Source organism: Myotis yumanensis, unplaced genomic scaffold (assembly GCF_028538775.1).
Source record: "Myotis yumanensis isolate MYYU_CA2020_CCGP unplaced genomic scaffold, mMyoYum1.0.hap1 SCAF_6, whole genome shotgun sequence".
NCBI lineage: Eukaryota > Metazoa > Chordata > Mammalia > Chiroptera > Vespertilionidae > Myotis > Myotis yumanensis.
In genome coordinates this window covers 22,770,023-22,796,883 of record NW_027223757.1, presented here as the reverse complement: position 1 = coordinate 22,796,883, position 26,861 = coordinate 22,770,023, and the positions used below count along the sequence as shown (strand labels likewise).

Here is a 26,861-nt window from a genome sequence, read left to right as displayed (position 1 = left end):
TCTAAATAAGGACCAAGAATGGAGAAATAAATAAATCATAAGATTGGTTAATATGATGTGCATCATATTTTTTACCCAGGTAGACAGCTGATCTGACTATACACCAACTTGTGGAAAGTGGAAAATTTAATCACATGGACCATTTAGTATCAGTACATTTAAAAATAATAACCCAGTGTTATTTTTTTCTTTTTATAACCCAGTGCTATTTTTGCTAGGTTTTCTCTTCTCAAATTTATTTTGCTTGTAGACATAGCTATGATTTGAAGAAGAGAATGTGTACTAAGAAATATGCTACATTGATTAATTGTGCCATGAAAAAAGAGACAAAATTTATTTTTGACTTTTTAATTTGACTGCTACAATTTGCATTTCTTACTTTCCATGTGTGCTATAGCTTTTTTCCCTGTAGACTTCTCAATTCTCTCACCCTGGTCCTTTCTGTTTTCTTCATTTTTGACCGCAGAATTCCTGAATCACCATTTTGCCACTTTGTGATTGTTTTCAAACTAATGTGTTTCACACATACATTTCAGGAATACATCCATCAGCAGAAAATTGCAAGTGCCAATAAAAATTGTCACTCTAATTTGTTAATGCATGTCTGAAAAATACAGAATGTGTCAGATCAGTACAAAAATAACTTAAAACAGAAGGCTTAGAAGTGGGAAGGAGAATCAATGTGCATAATAAGTGGTTTATTAACTCCCCCCCCCCCCAATAAACTACCCACATGTCACTGCCTGCTATGGGGATCGCCTAGGGCCTGTGCTTTAAGCATCCTGTGGGGTTCCAGGCCCCTGACTCACAGAGTTCATGTTTGTCAGTAGTAATTCATGCATCTAGCTTGTTCCTTTCCTGGCTACTCTTCTAAGAGATGAAATGTTGTAGCTTCATTCTAATCACAAGGTTCTTAGGAAAATCTCTTGGATGCTGTACAAGTCACTCAAATCCAATCTTTCACTAGGGATCACTGAAATATACAGGGCCCACAATTATGATTTGTATTTGTGGTCCTTGTGATTTGTATTAACAGCAGTCTTCCCAAGTGTCAGAAAGAGTTCACTGCACACACAAAGGCACCAAAGACAGTAAGGGTGTGTGCTTCCTGCAGAGCACACATGCACGTGCTGTTCTGCAGAGTGGAGAATAGCGTCACAGCCCACGTGTGTCTCAGTTCAGCTTCATAAGGCAATTATTCGGCATAGCACTGTCCTACATGCAGAGGGAATTGCAAGAGTAACATATTCTTTTCTTTTTAATATAGTTTTATTGATCCCAGAGAGGAAGGGAGAAGGAGAGAGAGAGAAACACCAATGATGAGAGAGAATCATTGATGGGCTGCCTCCTGCATGCCCCACACTGGGGAACAAGCCGCAACCCAGGCATGTGCCCTGACCAGGAATCGAACCGTGACCTCATGGTTCATAGGTCGATGCTCAACCACTGAGCCACGCTGGTCGTGCAAGAGTAACTTATTCTTGAGGAGCCCAGGAGATAAGCTATGGTAGAACAATAGAAACACAAATACATGCTTCCATGATAGGAAATATGTGAACAAATGCTTAGAAAATGAGCTAATCATTATGTGGAAATAATCGCAGCAGACTTCATTATGGTGTTAATTACTAATCAGATCACTGGAGGAACTCCAAGATTTAGTTTGGCAAAGTAGAAGGAGATTGCCTTTTGAGTTGTGGAGGAAGAGTGAAAATAAGAGTAGAAAGCAAAAAGCTCCAGTAATGTCATTTGAAACGTAAAACTCACCTCTTCCACAAATCCCTTCTAGTTAAAGGTGGCCATGTGGCCTGGCCCTGGCCAACAAGTCAGCAGAATTCTGCTGGGTGCCAGAGTGAGAAAGCTTTGCTTATCTCAACGCAAAGAGGCTGACACAGCCCGTGCCAACCTTCCCCACCTCACTCTTGCCTGGGAAGATAAGGTGTCTGAAGCTGCAGCAGCATCTTCCAACACGAAGGAAAGGCCAGAGAATCACAAGATATTGGAGTTGGCATCTCTGGGTCCACCCTTTTAATGTGGGAAAAACAACTCCTGTAGGTTATAAGTCAAGTTTTCTATTATTTGTAGCTGAGCATATTCCCAACTGGTATTCTTAAGTAGATTATTGGCCAGGAAGAAGTTGCCTATATTTTAGTTGTATTTGGTAAAGCTAATTTTAAAATGCATATGATCATAGGATTACTTCATGACAAAATGATTGTTTTATATCTTACAAGTTTACTTAATAACAAATAATTATATATACATGGTGGAGCAAAAGTAAGTTTACAATTGTTTGTATGGAAAATAATACAATAATTATTAAATAATAATATAAGCATAAACTCTGTGTTTTCCATGCTCACAGCTGTAAACCTACTTTAGCCCCACCCTGTATATAATTTATATATACACATATGAACCTATGTATATCCATTTCATAATTTGTAGCTAAAAGCAGCCTGCCTGAGTTTTCCACCAATTTAGGGCATGAAGCCTCACTATCTCAGGTGCACACATCTAAAATCCTCTCCAGGGCCAGCCATGAATTTAATAAGTCAGCTAGGATTTCATGGGACAGATACAATTACAGTGTCATTTATTTTCCTTTAGTTTCTGTTCCAACTCTATGAAGTAATCTGTCTCTGCTGGCTTTTTTTCATATTTAGAAGGTGGTTGTATCAACTGCAAAATCTAATCTTTTTACAGTGCCTTCTCATATTTCATGAAATAAAGGTGGTTTAAAAATCCATAGTCCCTTTGCCCTTCAAGAGTTGCTTTTTCACCAGTTTTTGTAACTATCAGCAGAGTGATTGGACAGGGTCCGAAGAGCAAATCTGGAAGGCGAGCAACTTTCCACAGGCTACAAAACTGGAAGGGACCATCTGGGCTAATGGATCCCATCACTGGTTGATCTTCAAAATCTTCTGGGGGACTTCTTAAAATTTTCTGAGATTCATCCCCAGAAATCAGAAATCTTGATTCAACAGATCAGGAATGAAGGCCAGAAATACTTTTTTTTTTTTTTTTTTGTAATCTCTCCAAATTCTCAGCCAGGTTTGGGAACTGCTAACCTAGTTAGTCTAGTGCTTCTCCAAATATGTACACAACACAACTCGTGATTTCATTATAATGCAGTTTCTGTTTCAGTGGCACTCGGCTTGGCCCAAGACTCTGCTTCCCTAACAAGCTCCCAGTGATGCTCATGCTGATGGCTCAGGAACCACACTTTGAGTAAGAAGAATCTAAGTCATCTTCCAACTTTTGTACTACAGGCAAGAAAATGGGAGAATGAGAGTGTTTGTCCAGATCACATAGACATGCAGGGCAGCATGAGGACCAGAACCCAGCTCCTTCAAAGTCCCAGTCCCGTGCTCCTCTGCAATGTTGCACTGACTCCAGGAAAGAGCCGTCTGCCCAGAGACCTGTGGGTGTGGATGAGGACCGGAGAATATGAAGCCATTTTGGCTCACTCTTGTTTTATGATGGAACCTTTAAATAGTTTGTGATCTCATTCTCCACCTATCTTCAACCTCTCTCTCCACCTCATATCCAACCAGTGGTGTGCTGGTAAATGCTTAACTACTGGCTGTCTTGGGGGAGGGGGAGTGTAAGGGGAGACAAGAGCCCCAATTTGCAATGTTTGTTGATTACTGTGGAGTAAACACTCCTGGCATGGCCGTTTTGAAGTTACCCATCTGACAGTACTGAGCATGGAGCTGGCAGAGATGCACACAGCCAGCTCTCATCAGCTAGAGCGACCCAGTTCCAGCATTCCACTCGTCCAGGTTTCCTCTGATCCGGAGGGGATGAGGCCACAGGGCAGGGCAGCAGCTGTGGTCCCAGCCAGGCTGCCAGGAGTTGGTAAAGCAGGTCCTCAAATGACATCGTTTCATTCAGCATTGTTTCATTATAACATTGAAAAGATGCCAAAGAAATTCAACTTGATTATAGCAACTAGCTTATGGTAAATTGGTTTCAGTATATGTCCTTTTGCTTAAAGTTGCAGAACTATCCCTAAACAACGTTAAGTGAGGACTTACTGTACCTGGCTAAGTTTTAGGAGAAGGAATAACATGATTTTTAAACAAGTTAACCTCTTGTGCCACTGATAAGGTGTATTGATTGTGTATTAACAATGAAAATGTCTTAGGAAAGCTAATACCAAGAAGAGAGGAAAGATAATGACAAAAGAATCAGTTTGTAAAAGAACTGAAACAGCCCTAGCGGGTTTGGCTTAGTGGATAGAGCTTTGGCCTGTCCCAGGTTTGATTCCTGTCAAGGGCACATGCCCAGATTGTGGTCTCAATCTCCAGTACGGGGAGCACGGGAGGCAGCAGATCAATGATTCTCTCTCATCATTGATGTTTCTATCTCTCTCTCCCTCTCCCTTCCGCTCTGAAATCAATAATATTTTTTTAAAAAGAACCGAAACATTTAGAGATGGAAAACAAGCAGAATAAATAAACTGATTAACTCAAAAGTGGACAAGCCTAAAAATAAGTACTTTTATTTAATCAAAGTAGAACCCCCAAAATAAGAAAATAAACCACTGGATTAATTTTCAGTTCAAGTCAACAGTATTGACTGAGTGCCTGACTGAGTGCCTCCTGTGATTAGGATATTGTGCTAGGTTCTTGCAGCTTAGGTTTTCATTTCATGTGATTCTATTGAAATTTTTTTTCTTTTTCCTGATAAAATCACTTCTGCTAGAAGTCTGACTACAGAAGACAAGACAAACAGTCTCCTATGCCAGTGCAGGGGTTACTGTACTTCATTTGCTACTAGCCACCAGATAATTTATAATATTTTTAAAAATAAAGGCTGTGTATTAAAAGAGATTATATTATGCAGTTTATACAGCACTAGCGCAAGACTACACTGTCATGCAGAACAGTGTAGTTCTGCATGACAGTGTAGTCTTGCAGTGTACCAAACATTTAAATTGTTTAACATAAACCATACAAAATAGTGCAACCGTGCGTCTGGTATAACTCAGCGGTAGAGCATCAACCCAGGAACCACTGTTGTTTATTTAGGTTTTTGGTCATATGGCCTTGTTTCCTTTTATGCTTGGTTATTTTTGACTGCGTGGTACACATTATATATGAAGACTTGGAAGAAATTTTAAGCTCTTAATGATATCGTCTTTCTCTAAGAATGCTTCTATCAAGTAGCTAGGCTTGAAGCACTAGCTATCTAAAATTACTATAAATCCAATTATGGATTAAAATGTTTCAGAGACGAGATTCAGTCTCTATGAAGACTTATCTAGTATTGGAATTGTCAATCATCTTAAGGAAAAGTAGACCCCAATATCAAGCTCAATTATCTGGCTTCTTTCAGTTTTTGTCCCACAATGCCTTGCTGAAGTGTTATTGCTCCAGAGTAAAACTAGTAAGTTTTAAAATATTCTTCTGGCCCAGCTGTGTAGCTTAGTTGGTTGAGTGTTGTCCCCTGTACCAGGAGGTTGCTGGTTCGATTCTCAGTCAGGGCACATGCTGGGGTTTCAGGCTTGGTCCCCAGTAGGGGGCATGCAGGAGGCAACTGATCAATGTTTCTTTTTCTTTCTCCTCTCCCTTACTCTCTCTGAAATCAATTAAAATGTATATTTAATATATTATTCCAAATGCCCACAATTGCAAACACATAATTTAGTATCAAGCACTACCTGAAAAAACATTTAATTTGATAGATTTTGTGTGATTTTCAAAACATCTTGAGCCATGTAATTAAAATGGGCAATTTGAATAGGCCTTAGTCTACTTTTCCACATCATTCTGCATAATTTTTAACAATTTTATATCTGGGCAAACCTGAGACAATCTTTCATGAAATGTAAAGCCTTTGAGACTTTTTTTTTAAATATATATTTTATTGATTTTTTTACAGAGAGGAAGGGAGAGAGATAGATAGTTAGAAACATCGATGGGAGAGAAACATCGATCAGCTGCCTCCTGCACATCTCCCACTGGGGATGTGCCCGCAACCCAGGTACATGCCCTTGACCGGAATCGAACCTGGGACCTTTCAGTCCGCAGGCCGACGCTCCATCCACTGAGCCAAACCGGTTTCGGCTCTTTGAGACTTTTTGAAGTGTCACCATCCACAGGAGATTTGTTGTGCTCTGTTAACCTGCTAACTTGATCCTGTGTTTCTCCTTCCCAGACTCCTCTGTTATTTCCTCTCTTAGGCATCTCTCAGTTGCAATTCTGCTAAGATATGGTGAAATAACTAGAAAAGACTAACTTCCTGAATACTTTAGAAAGCATTAATCACTACCCTTTCTTAATCCCCTGTTGGCATACACAAGAGTTCATTTTTAAATTTTTATGTTTAATACAGATGTCCTCCAGAGGAGCTGAAAGAGATTTCCAAGTCTTATATTACAAATTAGAATGTAGATAGACATTTTTAACCTGATAAGAAAGCAAAAATACAGAGGAAATAAATGACAGATTAATGTCAAAATTGGCAGTACGAGGCAGACCTGCTGATTTTTACCTTAGAATGTACCCGTAAGTGGGTAAATATGTTTAAATGAAATGAACAGTAAAATGAGCAGCTAATTATATCATTCCCAATTTTTAAAGTTTTTTTCTCATTGTTTCAGTTACTTGGATAGCATGACTTTTCCCCATTTTGCAAACATGGGCAGAAAAGGTGCATATTTTCATTTTGTCTCTAATGCTAAACTGAACCTCCATCAACGAAGTTCAATTCACTCTCTCAATCCCAGATTCCTACCACAGTGACTGGTAACTTCAGTCAATAATTATGTGAAGGCTGCACATTCCCTTAAATATTTTATTTACTTGGATTATAATTTGTAAATTTTATATAATCGTTGTAAGGTGACAAAAAAGTTCTTTGTAGAAGGTGTAATTCTTGTTCATAGTGTTTTCTTACCCATAACCTTTCCTTGTGATGATGTTTCTCTTTAGTACTCTCCTTCTTTCTTCCACCCCTCCCTTTCTTTCTATTCCTGTTCTAGAAATCTGGTTACCCTAATTATGAGCTATCTAACATAGGAGGAGAATTTTTAAAATATATTTTTATTGATTTCAGGGAGGAAGGAAGAGAGAGACAGAGACAGAAACATCAATGATGAGAAAGAATCATTGATCGCTGCCTTCCGCACATCCCACACTGGGGATCTAGTCCACAACCCAGGCATGTGCCCTGACCGTGAATCAAACCGGGACCTCCTGGTTCACAGGTCAACGCTCAACTATTGAACCACACCGGCCTGGCAAGAAGGAGAATTATTTTAATGAAGTATTAATTTTACTGCCTTGTCTTCATTCCAGAATTTGAAACAATGGAAGGATTCTTAGTTGAGACAGCAACCACCACATCTATTTCTATAAGGAGAATACTGAAGCCAAAGAGCAGCATCTAACATGGAGAAAGGCCAACAGGGCAGAATATTCCCCACATACAAGCCATCAGAAGTATGGAATGTGGAGGGGACTCTCAGAGCCTGGCATATTGTGTCAGTGTTTAAGTGACAGTCATGCTGTGGGTGTCAGAGATCACTTCTTTATTTGTAGCTAAGAAGTGAAGATTATTCTTTTGTCTTTGCTATTGATGTAAACAAAATGTCATGGAGGGAGGCGGAGGAGGGACTGAGTAAGTTGGTAAAAAGTAACTCTCTCAGCCTCCTCTTCTTCCCAACTTGTGCCCAGCTCAGCTTTGTAAGGTGCCCAAGGACACGGACTTACTTCACAGCAGGTGCAAACATTCAAGATTACAGTGAGACCTCAAATAGTTCAGTTGGCCAATCTAAATTCTACAATCTGTCAACCTGACCTTGCCCTTTCCTCAGGTGTTTTATGTGGTTCTGAAAAGGGAAATATTTCCATTACACAATAGAAATTACAAAAATAATATACCCAAACCCCATAGCATAATTATAATACTGCATATTTTTTTTGCTATGTTTTAACAATGTCAGAGCAGCATAAAATGTTGGCCAGAGACAGGGATTGACAAATATTAAATGTGAGAATTTATTAGTTAGTGAATGTTATTTAGTTAATTCCATTGAAAATCTCTATGTCATTGGTGCTTTTAGGTACATCATCATTATATGTATGTTTGGAGATGACTTCTAAGAGAGTGACATATGGAAAAGACGCCTTTGAACCCAATTGTGACACTTGATATATACCTATATCCTGTAGATATTATATGACAACTGATTGTTGCTCTATCTGGTTTGTATGATGGGATAAGTTATTTTTAAAGGCACATCTGTTATTTGTAATTAAAACTAATTTGGGTTTCTTCTTTCCAGCTCATATCTACTCTAACCCTTGTTATATTTGTAATAGAAAAACAAATGGTTTTAAAGGCAAGACTGTCACTTGCAAATATGTGAATGCTCCCTGTGACCTATCATTCCTGTGATGATAGGAGATGCCCTCTCATTCTCAGAAGGTTCCCTCGGGAGGCCTGTCATTCACAGTTACCTGGACAGGATGGGGCAAGGGCAGCTGCCTTGTGACACAGACTGTGTAGAAAAAAATAACCAGGATTGAGCATGCAATGCCCGCACTGAAAGCAGCTCAGAATGTCAAAATGTTGTAGCAAAAAGTTTAAACATCATTCTCAGTAGTCACTGTAGTGGTGCTTGTTTTGTTTTTTAAACCAAGTCATTATTGGTGCCCACTTCTGAGTAACTCATAACTTACTGTAAATATCCGCAGGCTTAATCACATGGCCCGCCCTCCTTTGTGCATTTCTGTAGGACAAGGGGTGTGTCTGCCGTGTTTACTACTGAGTCACTGTTGCCCTGACATCCTGTGAGCAATCAGTGACCAGTGACCAGGAAGATGACTGCATTCCTTCACTGTTGTGGTTTCAGAAACTAGGAAACATTGAAAACTTATTTTAGCTACAAATAAAGCCAAAACATTTTACATTTCTTTTTCTTCTTGAAGGTGTATATATGTGGAGGTAACTATACTCTTACTTAAGGACACATACAAATTGGTACGGTGAGACTCAAGAGAGGCGTCCTCTTAAGATCTAAGTAGGAATAAGTAGGAGTTGCTAGATAAGTTTCATTGCCAAGGAAACCGAAGTGGGAAGTAGTTGAAAATCTGCCCACTGAGGACTTCGTAAGACCCTTAGTTTGCTCACTTCAATTAAGGATGCCCTGTGGCCTGATCATCCCTTAGTCATGACTCTTAAAATATAGGATTTTTAATAACTCATGGTTTTCTATGATGCTGAAATGAGAATTATAGATATAAAAATTAGATGTACAGAAATTATTTAGAATTCTCCCACAGAGAGGATTTAATTACGCTCTCCTATCTATCTATTCACTAATTTGCTTGCTTGTTTAGATCAGTAGAGACATATTTATTTTATACTTTGAGTTATAATCCAATACTGCTTTATTCATTTTCTTGCTCAGATTGTTCCAGCTTTGGCCATTAGGAGCCTTTGACACATCCCCATATTTGTGGGGGGTTTACTTACTCTCCAGCACTCAAAGATGTCGCAGGCTCATCTTGTATATTTCCTACCCGGTCCTAAAGTCAGCCGTTTCTCCAAAACGTCTTGGTTCCTTTTGTTGGAGAATGTTGTTCGAGACCTGTATCTCCTTGCTACTGAGGTGTTGTTGCTTTTAGGGCTTCTCAGCTGACAAATCAAGGAAATGAGTGTGTGTGCATGAACCAGTGTATGTACACATATCTATAAATATTTCCATATGTATTTATTTGTATCTATATTAAGCTAAACATGAACACATGTGTCCAATTCAGTACCATATGGATCGTTCTGTTCCAGGACCACTTGGATCACTTTAACCTTTTCCTTTTGCTTGTCTGTAACCTTCCCCTTCAACAGTGAGAATTCAGGCTCCCAACATCCACCATCCATTGACTTACTGTTCAATTCCATTACACATGCACACTGGTTTCAAAATTGACTCATACTCCCCTGAGATACAACTTTATCAACTAGAGTACAGTGTTTAAGTACAGTTCCTTTGTCTTTAGTCTTACAATCTCCATTTATTTCCAAAGTCACTTCAAGATCAGCAATCTTTCCTCCACTCCCTTTGGTAAGATTATTTTATACACTTATAATACAGGTAAATTATTTTGTTATAGCCAGCGTTCCACCCTGAGATACCACAATCACCTAAATAATTTCTTAAAATTTGCATACATTTTTTAAAAAAGATATAATGTTAGCAGTTATTTATCTCTTTTAGTACCCCAGCCTGACTCCAAGGTATACTAACATACTTCAAGGTAGGACTGTAACGATGCTTCTTAGACTTGGGACCAGGACTTTTTTACTGTATTTTATTTTTGGAAAATGCTATATTTCTTTATTGCAGTAAAATATTTATAACTTAAAATTTTTCATTTTAACCTCTTTAAGTGTACAATTCAGTGACATTAATTACACTCACAATGTTATGAAACCATCACCAGTATCTGTTTCAAAAACTTTTTCTCAGAACAGAAACTCTGTATCCATTAAAAAATAACTTCCTATTTTTCCCTCGTGTCAGCCCCTAGTAACCTCTGATCTAATTTCAGCCTCTATGAAGTTGCCTATCCTCGACATTTTGTGTAAGTGGAATCATACAATATTGGTCCTTTTGTGTCTAGCTGATTTTACTTAGCATAATATTTGCAATATTTATCCATGCTATAGCACTATCAGAACTTGATTCCCTTTTATGGATGAATAATATTCTATTGTATGTATATACCACATTTCATTTACTCATTCTTCCATTGATGGACATTAGGGCTATTCCCATCTACTAGCTATTCTCCACAACAGGTTTTATAAGTGTCTTTTACAAAGAAAAGAAAGTTTGTTGAGAACTTTCTTGGAATTAAAAACTTGGCTGAATTGTACTTAGCATTGGTGTGTGGCATTTGATGCCAAATGATAAGGAAATATGCTAGAAATGAAGCACTTAATTTAGTGTCACTGGCATCTAGAGGCCCCAGACCAAAGTCTTACCTGAACAGGCAGTATTCTTTCAGAAAGCCTTGCTTCTGTTGTTTGTTTATTTGTTTACGGTTGTTTTTCTACCACTCTCTTAAATGGCATACCCTTGTCTTATTCTCTTTTCTTTCTCCATTTTTTAACTTTTTAAAAAAATATTTTTATTGATTTCAGAGAGGAAGGGAGAGGGTGAGAGAGCTAGAAACATCAATGATGATAGAGAATCATTGATTGGTTGCTTCCTGCACACCTCTTACTGGGGGATTGAGCCTGTAACCCAGGCATTTGCCCCAACCGGGAATCAAACTGTGACCTCCTGGTTTATAGGTCAATGCTCAACCACTGAGCCACATCGGCCAGGCTCTTTCTCCATTTTTTCATGACTATACTGTTGTTAATAAACTTGGGTGAATCACATTTCAATTGATGTATGTAAATTATTAATTAGCACACCAACAACAACCATAACTTATAAACCAACTTCTGCTGGCTGACATAATTATTGTAGAAAGGGCATGTCTACTTACTTTTTTATTGTTATTATTTACTTTTGAAAGACACCATCCACATTCACAGTTTCTTGAGGTGATAGCTGAAAGCACATGAGTATGCTGAAGAATGAAGCCAAGAAAGGAGGTGGAATGCAAAGATGCCAGAAAGGAAGATGTCAGGAGGTAGAACTTTTACCTCCATCTTCTTAGGGTTTGTGGCCCAAAAGGGCCTGAGAATTCAACTCACATGAGAGGAAAGGGCACAGATTTATTTTCTTTAAGTTTCCTGTGACACGGGGAGTCCTCCTAAGGAAACCAGAGACGACTCAGAGTATACATGACAGAAACATGAGCTTGAGGAGTTGTGATCGATAGCATTTACCTTTGGAATTTGTTTGCCCCCAAACCAACATCTCTTTTCCCCTAAAACAGAACCTCTCTTAGTTAGCAATATTACTATTCACCTAATCACCCAGGGCAGACCCCAGGGAATTATTCTTGCCTCCTTCCTCTTCCTCCCTTCTACAAATCTGATAGGTTTTGCCTCCTGCCATTATTTTTGAAATTTTCCCTACCCTCCATCCCTCTATGCCAGCTTGCACAGCTATAACGAAAACCCTCATCACTCTTCGAAATACTTCCTGGAGATTTAGACAGGAGGGACCCTTCCCCTGGGTGCTGTGCTCTAGAGCACATGCCTCTCACAAACACAGAAGCTTGTGGAAGGACACAGTGACTGTCACACAGGATGTGGTGCTCAGCATTGGCAATAGTCAACCTGCAATCCCAAACTTCCACTCACATGACTAACACTGCTCAAGCCCCAGGGAAACACTTCTCCATATCTCCTCTCCACATCTCTTTTGCCCAAACTAAAGGCAGGATCTGAAGGCCACTTAAGATGACAGTTGTGTCATCCCCTATCTAAGAGAAAAATACAGCTTTCTTCACATTGCCGAGGAATTTAAGTGAGAAGGTATTTATTAGTAGGCGAAAGGACAGACTAATGAACTAGTTAGCTTTTGTGGGCTGAAATGTGCCCCTTCTAAAATCTATATGGTGAACAACTCGCCCCCGGTACCTAGAATGTTGCTGTATTTGGAGACAAAGTCTTTAAAGACATAATTAAATTAAAATGGAGTTATGACAAATATTTGTGTATGTGAGAGGAGTTTAGGATGGAGTGTATCTGTAAGTCTTTGAATTTTGTCTTTTGTTAGGGTGTAGAGTAATATATTTTGTTTAAAAAGTAATGACAATTTATTTAGAAAAAGATCCCAATTTACAACTAATGCTACAATTTAAATGAATGCATCTTACAATGCAACTGACCTTTATCTAATAAATTATGAATGAGTGTCTTAAAAAAATGGGGTTATGGTTGGGCCCCAATACAACTGATGTCCTTATAAGAAGAGGAAATTTGGATACACACACACACAATCATGTGAAGACACAGGAAGAAGACAGCCATCTAAAAGCCAAAGAGAGGGGCCTTAGAAGGAACTAACAGTGTCAATACTGTAATCTTGGACTTCTATTCTCCAGAACTATGAGAACATAAATTTCTGTTGTTTAAGCCACCCAGCCTGTGGTACTTTATTATGGCAATTCTAGCAAGCCAATATACTTGCCATGGTTCTTCCTCTTAGAAGCATAACAAAATATCGGTTCCCAGGAGTGCTGTTTTCCTGCTTCTCCTTGTACCAATTTATGTTCCAATCTATGGTTCCTGTAGCCCCTTTAGGTTCTGGCCCTGGACCTGTATTATAAAGGGCTCTGCCCTGGTCTTCCCTTGCCTGTGCCCTTCCTCACAGGCCTCATAGTACAGAGGGCCTAAATGTGCCTACCTGAAACCTGTACATCCTTCCACCTCAAAGTTCCCTGTCCAAATAGCTCTGAGCCCATTAGCAGGGACTGAGCCAGCCTCCTTCCTGAATCCTTCCTCATGAAGATGGATGGTGTCACAGTTATGCACACTCCTAAGCCTGAAAGATGGCCCAGAGCACTGTCTGTGGTGATATGACCAGAGCTATCCTGTATATGTAGACGCGTATGCCCATGTGTGAGTGTGCAAGGCCCACATGGTGTGGAAGGGAGCTGGGAGGTGGTAAGAGAAGGGGGTGAAGTGTGGGCTGGAGGCTGCAGCTGAGGCCAGCCTTACCTGACCTGCGATCTTCTGCTTGGTTCTCTGAGAAGCCCAGGAGTTCTTGAACCTGCCCTTCCAGGTCCTTAAGAGGATACATTAATCAAGATCAGGGACTAGGTTGTGTTTCATTTTCTGGTTTGTTAATATGATTTATAGCCTTTATATATTTAGATCTATGATGCATAGGTCTTCATATCTTGTTTCAAAACCCACAAATATTAGGAGTGGACTTGGTGGTTGTGGAGGACTCACAGATTAGAGCAATATTTGCCACTGCTGCACACAGACAGGAAACATTTTTTTCTACTCTTAAATTAGTATATATATATATATATATATGTATATATATCAAGCCAATATACTTGTCATACAGGATGTGGTACTCAGCATTGACAGTAGTCAACCTGCACTCCCCAATGTGGTAGCCACTGGCCATAGATGGCTATCGAGGACTTAAAATGTGGCTAGTCTGATTTAAGACACATTCTAAGTATAAAACACACTGTATTTCAAGGATTTAGCATAAAAAGAGAATGTAAACTACCTCAATAATTTTTATATATTAAACACAATTTGAAATGATAATATTTTCAATATATTGGGCTAATGAAGTATATTGCTAAAATTAAATTTACTTGGTTCTCTTTACTTTTGTAAATTTATTTTCAATCTCAGTGGCATAGAGTATTATATTAATCTCAAGTGAAGAGCATAGTGACTACACATTTTTATAACTTATGAAGTGATTCCCTCATAAATCTAGTACCCACCTGACACCATACATAGTTATTACAATACTAGAGGCCCAGTGCACAGATTCGTGCACATTAAAAGGAAATTAATTAGAAGGTGGATGGCAGGGTGAGACTGGGAGAGCCAGGCTGGACACACCCTGGAGCCAACCTCCCATGGTCCCTCCCCGGCCAGCCGCACCTGGGGTGGCACTGGGGCTTGAAGGATGTCTGCAGAGTGAGTGGAGATCCCTCCAGCAGGTGGGGTCCCTCGGTCTGGTCTGCAGGAATCGGGCCTAAACCAACATCCCCCAAGGGGTCCCAGAGTGTGAGAGGGCACTCTGCAAAGTTGCTGTCACTTGGCTCCTCCTGCGTTGAGCTCCTGTGTTGAGCGTCTGCCCCCTGGTGGTCAGTGTGCATCATACCTACCAGCAGGTCAACTGGTCAGCTGGTTGTTTAGCCTTTTATATATATAGATAATTGACTCTATTCCCTATGCTATCCTTTGTATCCCCATGATTACTTTATAACTGCCAATTTGTACTTCTTTAACCCTTCACCTTTTTCGCAAATCCCCCACCCCCTCCTTCCTAGTAACCATCAACTTGTTCTTTGTATCTATGAGCTTGTTTCTGTTTTATTTGTTCATCTTGTTTTTTATATTCCTTATATAAGTGAGATCTTATGGTATTTGTCTTTCTTGGTCTAACTTATTTTCCTTAGCATAATACCTTCTAGGTCAATCCATGTTGTCACAAATGGTAAAATTTCATTATTTTATGGCTGAGTAATATCATATTGTATATAGGTACTACAATTTCTATATCCATTCATCTATCAATGGATACTTAGATCGCTTCCATATCTTGGCTGTTGTAAATAATACTCCAATGAACATAAGGTTGCATATATTCTTTTAAATCAGTGTTTTGGATTTCTTCAGATAAATTCCTAACAATTGGAACTTCTGGGTCATATAATAGTTCTGTTTAGTTTTTTGAAGAAAAAAACCTCCATATTGTTTTTCCATAGGGGATGTATTTAGATCTCTTCTGGATTTTATTAGATAGGAAGATCATATGTCCACATTACACTATTGCTCTTCTTTCCTGGTCCCTTCAATTTATGTAGGACAAGATAAATGAAAAGTACATACGAGTATCTGACGTATAAAAAACATACCTATTGAACACCTCCCCCACCCCTTGGCCAAGTGCCATACCACATGCACTGGGAGATACAAAAATCCCTGTTTCTCAGGACTTTACAGTTTAGTGTCAGGGACAGAACTGATAGATGTATGCAAAGATGAATGTAGAAGAAAGAATGGATGCTCTACACATCGGCTTTTTAATGAGATGACCTAGGTGATGTGAAGGCTAACTCTCCTGCATCTTTCTCACGTCCATTTATTTGCAGTTCCAGGAAAGACACACTAAGATACCACTGTGATATCTATGTAACTATTACTGCGAAGAGCAGAGCCTGATCCAAGAAGAAGAAAAAAAAAAAGGCAGTTTAATCATCTCGAGGACTGAACCTCTTAACACTTCTGCAAGTTATTCCTGCTAATGATGAAAAATCCAGCCTGAGGATGGTTGAAGGCAGGAAGTACGGTGGTCTTAGTGGACAGAGTGGCAGGACATGAGGTGGAGTTTAGATTCTTACGCCAGGCAGAATCGGGCTCATCCTGAAAGTGAAGGAGAAACATAAATCTCTGAGCAGGAAAGACACAGAATATACTTCTGAGCCTTGAGAGTGGTATCTGTAGGAGGTGTGGAGTAGAAAAACCCATTAGCTCTATGTCAAGTCAACTATTATCTTAAATGAGCTGTTATGGTCTGGCCTGCGGATCCTCACTACTTGCAACATCATTGCAGTGTATGGGGTCATGAACCTCTGGATTCTTGTTAAAAAATACAGCAATCTTCTAAGTATCGAGAAGGACAAACAACGCAACATTGCCTTATTTCTGAAGAGAACAAAAGGTCGGTCAGAAGTCTTGTCCTAAAGTCAGTGTTATTCAGGTTCATTTTCAGGTGCTATTCTCAAAGGGTGAAATCAGCATGGTACAGTCATTCATTCTGGAGCTGTTCCTCCAACATGTATTGATTGAAGCTTATGTGCCAGGCCTTATGCTAAGTTCTTTATTCGTGTTGATTTATCCTCTACAATCCTCTGAAATAGGTGTTACCACCCCCCTTTTCAGATGTGGAAATTTAAGCTCAGAGGGTTATTGAGACCTAAAGGTGATTTCTTGGCTAATGAATTTGATTCCTTTCTCCTTTTTTTTTTTTTTTACTACCGAATCACAAAAAAAAAAAAAAAAAAAATGCATTTGTGAGTCCTCAGAGATTTGCAATCTCTTCCTGGGTGTCTTTTGGTGACAAATATCAGAATCATCAACAATGTGTTTTCTAGGTCAGAACAACACCCCGTGTCCAATTAGTCCCAATTAAGGAATTCCATTCAGTCCACCTTAGGCTCCATCAAGGCAAGTAAGACACCTTGCAGAGGAAATGACTGGGGAAGGAGGATAGAACAATCACTGCATACCTCCTTGGGTCCCTCTTTTGAGGTGCGCCCTTCTGGCCAATCTGCATAAACGCACCAGGCTGTGGGCGCTCTGAATAGAGATGCTTTCACCATATCACAGCATTACAACATGTCAGTAAAAGGCAAAAAGAAACAACCAAAATCCTACTGAACCACAGAGGTAAATAGAAGTGTAAATAGAAGTGTCCCCAGATGCCTTGCTTTGTAACATTTTTCACATGCATTAAAAAAAACAAAACAAAACAAAACACATATTGTTCTTGTGCAGCATTCCCTAGGTGGTTCCAAATTAATGTTTGATTACATGTTTACATACATAGTAAATATAATACATATAAACACACACACAACACATTTACCATTTGTCAGACGCTTTCCTAAGTGCTGGAAACACATTACTCCAGCGAACGCTCATAACATGCTCTAGCATATAAGTGGTGCCCCTACACCTGCGACAACTGAGGCAGAGGCCAGTTGTCAAGGGTGGTTGGGAAGTAGGGAGGCAGGGTTCGAGTGTGACTCACTCTTAACCCACACTGTACTGATGACAACTCTTGTGAAAAAAAGACTCTTTGATAAAATCTCTGCTGCAAAGAAGTTTGGCCTTCTGATTTCAGCTTTTTTACTGACCAAATGAGATTACTTCTTTAATCCAAGTGATCTTGCATGAGTGACCACATAGAAAGTAGGCAACAGGATGAATGATTCCAGGAAAACACCCTTGCCCAAATTATCTTCAATATATATCTTGGGCTGTTGTCCAAAATTCCACTATTATAAACTCAGTTCTGTGTGGTAATACTCTTCATCCCCATGCTTTTTTCCCATAAGAATACTAAAGAACAAGTCCTGCCCACCGGTATGGCTCCTTGGTTGAGCATCAACCTATGACCCAAGAGATCACAGTTCGATTCCCGGATTTCCGGTTAGAGCACATGCCCAGGTTATGAACTCCATCCCCAATGTGGAGTGTGCTGGAGGCAGCCAATTAATGATTCTCTGTCATCAGTGGTGTTTCTCTTTCTCCCTCTTCCTTCCTCTCTAAGTCAATAAAAATATATTTTTAAAAAAGAACAAATGCTATAAATCTGATCCCCAAATAAGAACTAAAGAATTACCACATGAAAAATCAAACATGTACTTCAAACTACTTATGTTGATAATAAATTGCATCTGATTAGTACCCAGGGGAAAGATGCCGCTCTGGTGGGCATAACACTTCCTATAGTACTTGCTTTCCACTGTTGGGGATTTCTCTTTCCTCCCCTTTCTACCACAGATTCCACAACCATTTGGAATTTCTAACTCCCCCTCTGCTATTCCTCCCTTTCTTTTCCCCATCATCCAGGGTCCCTGTGGCCATAGATTCACAGGCCTCAGAGAGAAGCTTATCACACTACAGTCCTCTGTGTGCTCAAAGATCCAGTGGTATAGACTTTTTTGGTGTGGACAGAATCTAAGAAAAAGAGAGAAGTGACTAAGAGAGAAGCTTTTAAAATGCCTTTTCTATCACCTTAAAGTGGCAGATAATACTTTTAGAGGAGTTCAAATTTCAGCTCTATCTTTTAGAGTTCAAATTTATGCCTCTAAACTATCTCAGCCTCTGTGTTCACATTTTCAAAATGAAAACAATAATTCCTAGCTCTTCAAGTGACATCCAATGAGGTCATCATGTCAGTGCTTAATACATGGTATTTCTAGGAACACCAACACCTCCACAGGACTGAATACTTACTCAAAGGAGAGGCTTTGCTCATAGAGGCTAAGCGAGAAGCTGAGGCTGGGTCCGCTCTGCAGAGGATGAGATAAGACAGCATACCCAGTCAGACACAGTAGGAAAGGGAAAGAGTTTACTGACAAGAAGTCCTGAACTTCCCACTGTCTGGTCTAGTCTTTGAGATGAGAGCAACTGGCTTTGAGGACATCATACGTAAGATTTCATCTGGTGAGGAATCTGCTTTCCTCAGAACTGGAAAGGGCAATCAAAAATTAGGGGGCAGATGCCCATATTTCATAAATAAGGGACTCTGCCCCAAGAATGCCTCCTTTCCCAGTGTGCTAGTGGCTGAGCCAAGACCAGCACTGATGTTTCTGATTTCATCAGGGCCCCAGTCTTCTCCAAGGCTCTGCAAAAGTGGGGGTTGGGTGAAAATGGGGTCATGACAAGCTGTATCCATCTGCTTTCCTTCCTCAGCAGCAACCTCCCCAGGCAACTTGCAAGGTGAAGCTAAAGGTTACATAGGCAGCACAACAGAAAATACAAACCTTCGAAAGAAGGGAGAGAGCAGGTGGCAGCAGGTGCGGGGAAATGAAGGGCACTGCAGAGCTCTGACACGGAGTGATCATGTAGGTGTCTGTTTTCCCTCTGCTATGGAACGCTATGAGAAATCATTAATAGGTGGTGTGTGCAACTGGCGATGGAAAAGCGAGCTATTTTTGCCAAACAGACTTAAGAAAATGGGAGGCAAGGGGCATCTGCTTTCCAGTCTGAATTTGAAACATAGATTAAGAGCAAATATGTAAATGGTACCTCTGCTCTTCACAAAGGGGGCGAAGGGTCAAAGATTGTATCAGAGCAAATATCCCCAAGTAAAGTTAGCTTCCAAGAATGGTGTTCTTCATATTTAGCCCCACACCCCTCCTCAGTCTCAATCCTGGAAGATAATTTTACATTTTGAGACTAGAGATAGTTCACACAAAGAGTCTCTGTATGTTTAGAATAATGGATTTCTATTCTTAGATTATCTGACTTGGACCTAAGGGGACAGACAATATTAGATTCATTTCATTTAGTGCCTATTTCTGTCAGTGTTTTGAATTTTGCTATTTTTATTTTAAACATGTTTTATTTAGTACATTATTTTTTAACTAGAGGCCCGGTGCACCCTCTTCAATCTGGGACCCCTCGGGGCATGTCCAACTGCCAGTTTAGGCCCGATTCTGCAGGGGTTGGGCCTAAACTGGCAGTTGGACATCCCTCTGACAATCCAGGACCACTGGCTCCTAACCGCTCACCTGCCTGCCTGCCTGATCACCCCTAACTGCTCTCCCCTGCCAGCCTGATCGCCCTAACTGCCTAACTGCTCTCCCCTGCTGGCCTGATCACCCTAAATGCCTAACTGCTCTCCCTTGCTGGCCTGATCGCCCTAACTGCTCTCCCTTGCCAGCCTAATCACCCCTAACCACCTCTGCCTTGGCCCTGCCACCATGGCTTCGTCTGGAAGGACATCCAGAAGACGTCCGGTCTAATTAGCATATTACCCTTTTATTAGTATAGATGGTCAAAAATAAAATTTTACATTTCAGATCCTGGTTCTATAAAAGACAGTAAGTGGGGAAGTTTAGGGCACATACTCCTAAGTAGCAATGAATCAACTGCAGTCAAGAGGAGCTGCCTAACTCCCTGTGAGTTGTGCCCGTGGAGGCAGCAGTGGAAGCAGGGGTGGGAGGAGAGGGAGATCCAGGCGTTACTTCTGCAGCTTCCTCTTTCCAGGTTGCTGTGGATTTGCCACTTCTCACACTGAAGCCCACAGCTCTCACGGGGCAGCCTTTTCCAAGCAGCTTCACTCTTTGGGTTCCCATCCTGGGGTCCCACTCTTTCTAGTACCAGGGCTCTACACCATCCTGTGTGGTTTTCTCAGGCTCTGGCCACACTTGATTGAACTCTCCTGAAATACCCGGTGGGACTGCGGAGCCTCTTTTCCACCAGGACCCTGAATGACAGTCGTGTGAGCACCTGGTTACATACTTAGAGGCTCAGCAGATGGTGATGATGTTCACAGACTCTGTAATCAGGGTCAGCTTTCGACAGTGTGTCAGGTGGCCTTGTTTCTTGCTCTGAAGGGGAAATAACCTGTAAAAAGGTGATTCTGTATCTATCACTACAAAGTGGTTTGGAAGTGAAATGCGTGAATGAATTCAGTCAAATGCCCACTATATAAAAACCACTTTCATCAGGCTAGACACGACCTCATACGCTGAAACAGAACCTGGAAAAATCAGAAGCCCTGGTACCATGGATCAGGTTGGCTTCCTGGGGGATGCAATCAGCCCAGGCTTCTGGGGGAGGAACATATATTCTAACCATTGGTTAGTGGGCTTGTGGTGGTTCTCAACATGCTGGTCTCAGCATCGCCTGGGAACAAGTTAGAAATGCAGACTCCCTGGCCCCCACCCCAGGCCTGAAGAACCAGAAAAGCAGGGTTGGAGCCCAGCAATCTGTGTTTTAGCAGGACCTCCAAGAGATTCTGATGTACACTCAAGTTTCGGAGTCACTGGACCTGGGTCGTTACTAGGAGTAAGCAAAAGCCAGTGGGCAGGAGTCTAGGTAAGCTGGTGGCCCAACCAGCAGTAAAGAATTGAGGAGCAGGTGAATTAAAAAAACAAGGAGGCTTGCTTGAGGAACGCTGTCAATAGGGAGTGGAATCAGTTCAGAGTAGGATCCATTTCCCACGGGCAATCCAAGTACCACCGAGGCAGCACCCCAATATCACAGGGGCTGAGGGCAAAGTGAATTACAAAGCAGGGGCCTGCACTGAAAATAAGCAGGGCCCTTGTGAGAACTGAGGCTCTCGGCAGCCTCATTCCGCCTTCAGCCTGAAATAGCCCGAAGCCCCATTATCCACACTGGACTCAAGATCAGGACTAGGGAAGCGTGGGGAGTGACTCGATGCCTTGGACCTGAGTGTCTGCCCAGGGCTTTCTACATCCCTCCTGCTTCGGAGCCACAGTGCAGCTGTTTCTTCTGGTGACAACAGGAACTTTTGGCTGTGGGAAGGGGGTGAGTGCAGTGATCTCCAGGCAGGACCTGACCACCACCCCTCCACGCCAGCCACTTGCTGGCCAGCAGGCTTTCTGACTCAGTGCATCACTTTTCACACTAATTAACGTATGCATTCCTGTGGTTGTCAGGCCTCAGCCTGTGGTGGGATACCTTGTTGAGGTATCACTCCGTGTTCTCTGTATTTTCTCCTTGCTTGGTTCCCAGGAGTTAGCCAGGCTTCTGGCATGACCTCACTGTTGCAGGGCTGAGAACAAAAGCAACATCTGTCTGACATCTGGGAAAGCTGACGTTTATTGAAGGGCAGGGAGAGAGAGAGCAGAGAGGACGGGGAGTGGGCACGGTGGGCATGGGCTGTGGCTTCATGAGCAATGAGATGGAGGCAGAGAATGTGGCAGTTAGAGAACCCACAGCAGCGTCTCCTCCTGCAGTGCCAGGAGGCGGCAGGAGCACAGAGCGACCACTGCACCTTCAGGCCTTGGGGTTCTCGGCCTCTCAAGAGAGTTCTTTGCCCTCCCAAATATGGACAGGAAGCGAAGCTCTGGACCTGAAGGACACTTTATTCCAGGGCAGTAGGAGACTCATAGAAACCAGAGGTTTCGCCTGGGCAGAATAATCACGTGTTGGAAAGTATCCTTCTGACTGAGTAGTAGCTCCCGGAGGAGCTCAGATATCCACGCCATAACAGATGCAGGGCTCCACTCAGAAACATTGGAAGCGGTGAAGTCCAGGAGGGTCTTTTCCTCGCAAATAAGCATAATAGAAACTTTGTTTCTAAACATAAGCAATCCTAGTTTTTTGCATCTTTAAAGCCCAGCAACTCCTTCCCTAGGAGCAAAGCTGAGAACATTTTTTTCTGTCGCTCCCTGAACCTGTAATTTCTCTCCCTGCCCTTTATGAAAAAATTTTATAGCTGGTAAAAATTAAAGCAGCTCCATCGATTTCCCAGTGCATACAAACCATCAGTCAATGACGTGATATCCAGGGGCATCATGCTGCTACCCTGTCCGCATTAGAATGTTTCCTCGAAGTGAGTTCAGTGTGTACTCTCGCAAATGTAAGCACTAAGTGGGACAGTATTGGGGTGAGTCCGTTGTGAACGTGCCACTTTGCTTGCCAAATGTGGATCCACACCTCCCTCCCTCCGTGGACACTTAGTATATAACCTAAATGCAGTCACCATCCGGCTTTGTGGTTGCATCATCTTTATGTAATAGTATTTGTTTCCATAGAAGAGATCACAATAATACACTGTCACCCCAGAGGTTACCTCTAAGGCTTGTCAGGATCCACGAGCCTTCAGCCTAAATGGGTGGGAACACCAACGATCTGTAACAGCAATCGGCACACTCGAGCCAGAGGTTCAAATCGGCCCACGACCTATTTGTGCACATACAGGCTTTTTTTGAGCCAAAAAAATGCCTTTTACCTTTTTTAAGTGTTGGGAAAGATTTTAAAGAAATATTTTGTGAACATCAAAATTATATGAAAATAAAATGCCAGTGTCCATAAGAAGTGTTATTGGTACCTACCCACCCTCATTTGCTTCTGTGTTATTGCCTTTAGTGGTCTTCTCAGTATAACAGATCTGTGAAGTTGGGTCAGAGATCACATGGCCTGTGAAACCAAAAATATTTACTCTATAGCTCCTTACAAGAAATGTTTTTGTTTGTTTTTTTTGTTTGTTTTTACCAAATCCTGATCTATAAATTTGGAGTTTTCATCTTTTAAAGTTTCTGAATGAGGACAACATAATAATGGGAAGTTTAACAAAGACCTTTGGAGAGTTTGACCTTTTATTTATAGAATGCACAGCAGGGTTTGTGTGTCTGAGGTCAGTATGTAAATAGGTATGGCAAGGAGATTCTTCCCTTTTGGAGTGTTAACATTTGGTGTGTTTCCAATAGTATAGTGGTTGCATACTGACTTTGGGTGGTGAACACACAATGCAATGTACAGATGATACATCATAGAATTTTACATTTAAAACCTATATAATCTTGTTAACCAATGTCACCCCAATAGATTTAATAAAATTAAAAAAATATATCTGGTGTGTTTTCTTTTTTTTTCATATGTAACATATTTCTTACCTAACTGGTATCATAACATAACATACAGGTATATGTAGACTCCATAAGTGCAATAGTGTATCTATCTTTTAGTAATTTAATTAAATGAATAGTTTTCATGTCAATAAATATCCCTTAAAAACATATTTAAATGGCTGTATATATGAGAAGAAGCATCTTAAGTTCTCTATTAAGTAAGACAATTTCTATAAAAGACTAATCAGGATAATTATTTTGTCCACTGAACATCTCTTCCTTGGAGTAGAAACCACAAATGGGGACCTGCAGAGGTCAGGCAGGTAATGCAAATGTGAGAAGGAGGTCAGCTCAAAGAATAATGCACTCTCTCACATTCTCTTGAAATGTATAACCTTCTCAGCGCATATTTCATTTCCTTACTTTTTATGGAGACATATAAAAAATTCATGTTTCTCAGTTATAAGGAAAGCAACAGCACAAGATGATAAATGGCAACTAAAAATTGAACTCAGTAACAGTTAAGACAATAGGGAGTGATACAGATTGTGACATACTGGATACTATATTTCTCACCCTAAAGCATAGATGCCATGTGGCAATATCCAACATTTCTAGATTATGCAGCAGTATCAAGAGTATTATCAAAAGAGTTGGACATGTTCAGTTTTGTAATCTCTGTGTTTTAAATGCAATAATTTGTTTTAATTAGACACCATATTGGCTAAATTTATGAACCAAAATTTGCAACTTCTTGTGATGTGTGGCAGCTCCAAGGTCCAGACCACAGGCCACCAGATAGATCTCTATGATTAAAGACTCATTAGCCTGGCCAATCAGCCAGATTTGCCTAAGATTATCCTTGTTGTGGCACTGAAAGTCCCATGGTCCAGGAAACTACCTGTTCCTGAGCAAATCTAGAAGGTTAGTCACCCCCAATCAACATTCACCTAACTCTAATTTTTTAAAATTTGTTCTATACATACACACACACACAAATACACACATGAGGCTACTTATTTTCAAACTTATAATAAATGATTGTCTTTTTGGATTTTTTTTTCTTCTTTGTTGCTTTCTTCTTAACAGCTTAGGTTTCTGATACACAGATCAGGATGTTGGAAGATTTGGATTGATCACAGATGTTACATTCTATTTCTGGATCCATTCATCAGCTATACCTGCAAGTCCAATAAAGAAACTCTATGACACATGGAAAAATTGACACCAGACGTTGATTGCATTCTCTTAATAAATAATCTATCCCAGGTCAGACATTGAGAAAAAACAAAAAAGGATTACTTAACATCTAATTTACTATAAGTTGAGCTGAATTATGATACTAAACAGTTAAAAAAAAAAAGGGTGTCTTCAGGGATTTAAAAAATGGCAGTGAAGTGGAACAACTATATGCAATAAGAATACTGATTACTATATTGAATTGCCCATTTTAAGCTTTTTTCAAGCCTTTAAAATTATTAAGATTAGGGAAATGGATAGTACTACATTTCTTCTGAATTTCTCTAGAGTCCACGGAAAGAGACTGGATAAAAAAAGGGGGGGAAGGGTTAAAAACAGCTCAAAATAATAAAGCTTGGATTATTGGATCATCAATGCTCATTTCACATTTTCTGTTTTTTTATGCCTAAGGATTACTGGTTTGATGTCCCTCTCCTCCTACATTGTAAACTCCATAAGAACAGGAGCCATGCTGCTTAGTCAACACTTTTTGTGCGATACCTAGCATACTATGGCTTATAGTAGATGCACAATAAAATGGTGTGACTGTTTAAAGAGGTAGAGGCAGGTAATGAACATTTCAAGGTAGGATGTGCATCTGTTTAGTATTATTAATAGTTACTGTTTATCAAGCAAATCCTAAGAGAATGTATTATACTAATAATTTTACATATATTATTATACCATTCCAAAGAGTAGGTTTTATTTCCTTCATTTTACACATAAAAAAATTAAGTCTCAAATAAATCAAGTAAGAGTTGTAGCTAAGGATTGTGTTTTTATTTAAACTCTGATTTCAAAACCCATGGTGTGGTTTCTATTCTTTCTCACATATTAAGTTTTAGGGACTCAGGGTCTTTTCAGGGAGCTATGAATCTCCTCACAGTGACTCAATCATAGAGGAAACCCAGAGCGTCTACACCTTCTTGAATCCATAGGAAATCCTTGTAAGAAGATTCCTAGCATTTGGATGCATCTTTGTATGAAAATACTTTTTCTTGTAGGGGGTTTCTCCTTTCCAGTCATAGGGTCATACCTGGAAGTAGGGAGACTACCCACACGTGTCCTACTAGAGGCTAAGGGGCAGGTTGTCTTTACTCTCAGAAGGCCTTAGTGGTTCTGCCAACCAAACTCTGAGGACACCAACACTGATTTTCTCTGCAGGAATTCTTACAGAGAGAACTTATTTTGCCCAAGGATTATTTCTGTAGTGTAGTCATATTGACCTTGAGAGTGCTTTTGGATTCAACTTAAAAACCCCTTTTAAAAGTCAATGTGATACAGAAGAAACTTGGTTGGTCCTGTCACACTTTATTATGTATTCATATATTCATACATTCATTCAACAAACAGATGTATGGCCTCAACTACCTGTAAGACACTGTGTCAGGAGCTCCATTTAAATGTAATCATTTTATCTCTCCAATCACTACAATAAAACTAGGAAGGTTTGCAGTAAGCATTTAGGTTGTTTTCATCTTTGGAAACCTTGAATCCTGCTTGACTGTCAGAAGCAGTTTCTTTCTTGTAGAAACATTTGAACAAAGCTTAGTCATAGACACACATATACCCTAAACTTGAATGTGACTCATCACCATCCAAATTTATCTGTAAGTGTCATATTAAGTAACACTAGTTCAAAAACATCCCCACGATATCCAAAACACAATCTAGTATTTAAAATGTAATATATTGTCTTTCGCTTTCTGGGGTTTCTTAGCTCCTTAGATCTCATTACATTTACACAATTTTGCTTCTCTCCTGCCCTGCTCATCAGAATGCAGGCACTGATATAAAGAAGAGAAAATGCCAACCTCCAGCAGATTTTAAATGAGGTATTTTTGCTGGAGCCACTTTAAACAAAGACCAATTTCCCCTGAC

The 26,861-nt window shown here is 40.3% G+C and overlaps 1 long non-coding RNA gene across 3 annotated transcripts in view; it reads right to left on the bottom strand.

Moving 5' to 3' along the window:
• Positions 1-23,406: 23,406 nt before the first annotated feature.
• LOC139012186 (uncharacterized) overlaps positions 23,407-26,861 on the bottom strand; it is a 44,360-nt gene continuing 40,905 nt past the window's right edge. For all 3 annotated transcript variants that reach the window (XR_011471823.1, XR_011471824.1, XR_011471825.1), the window contains one exon: positions 23,407-24,922. This is a non-coding gene — a long non-coding RNA (uncharacterized lncRNA). The remainder of the gene's footprint in view (positions 24,923-26,861) is intronic.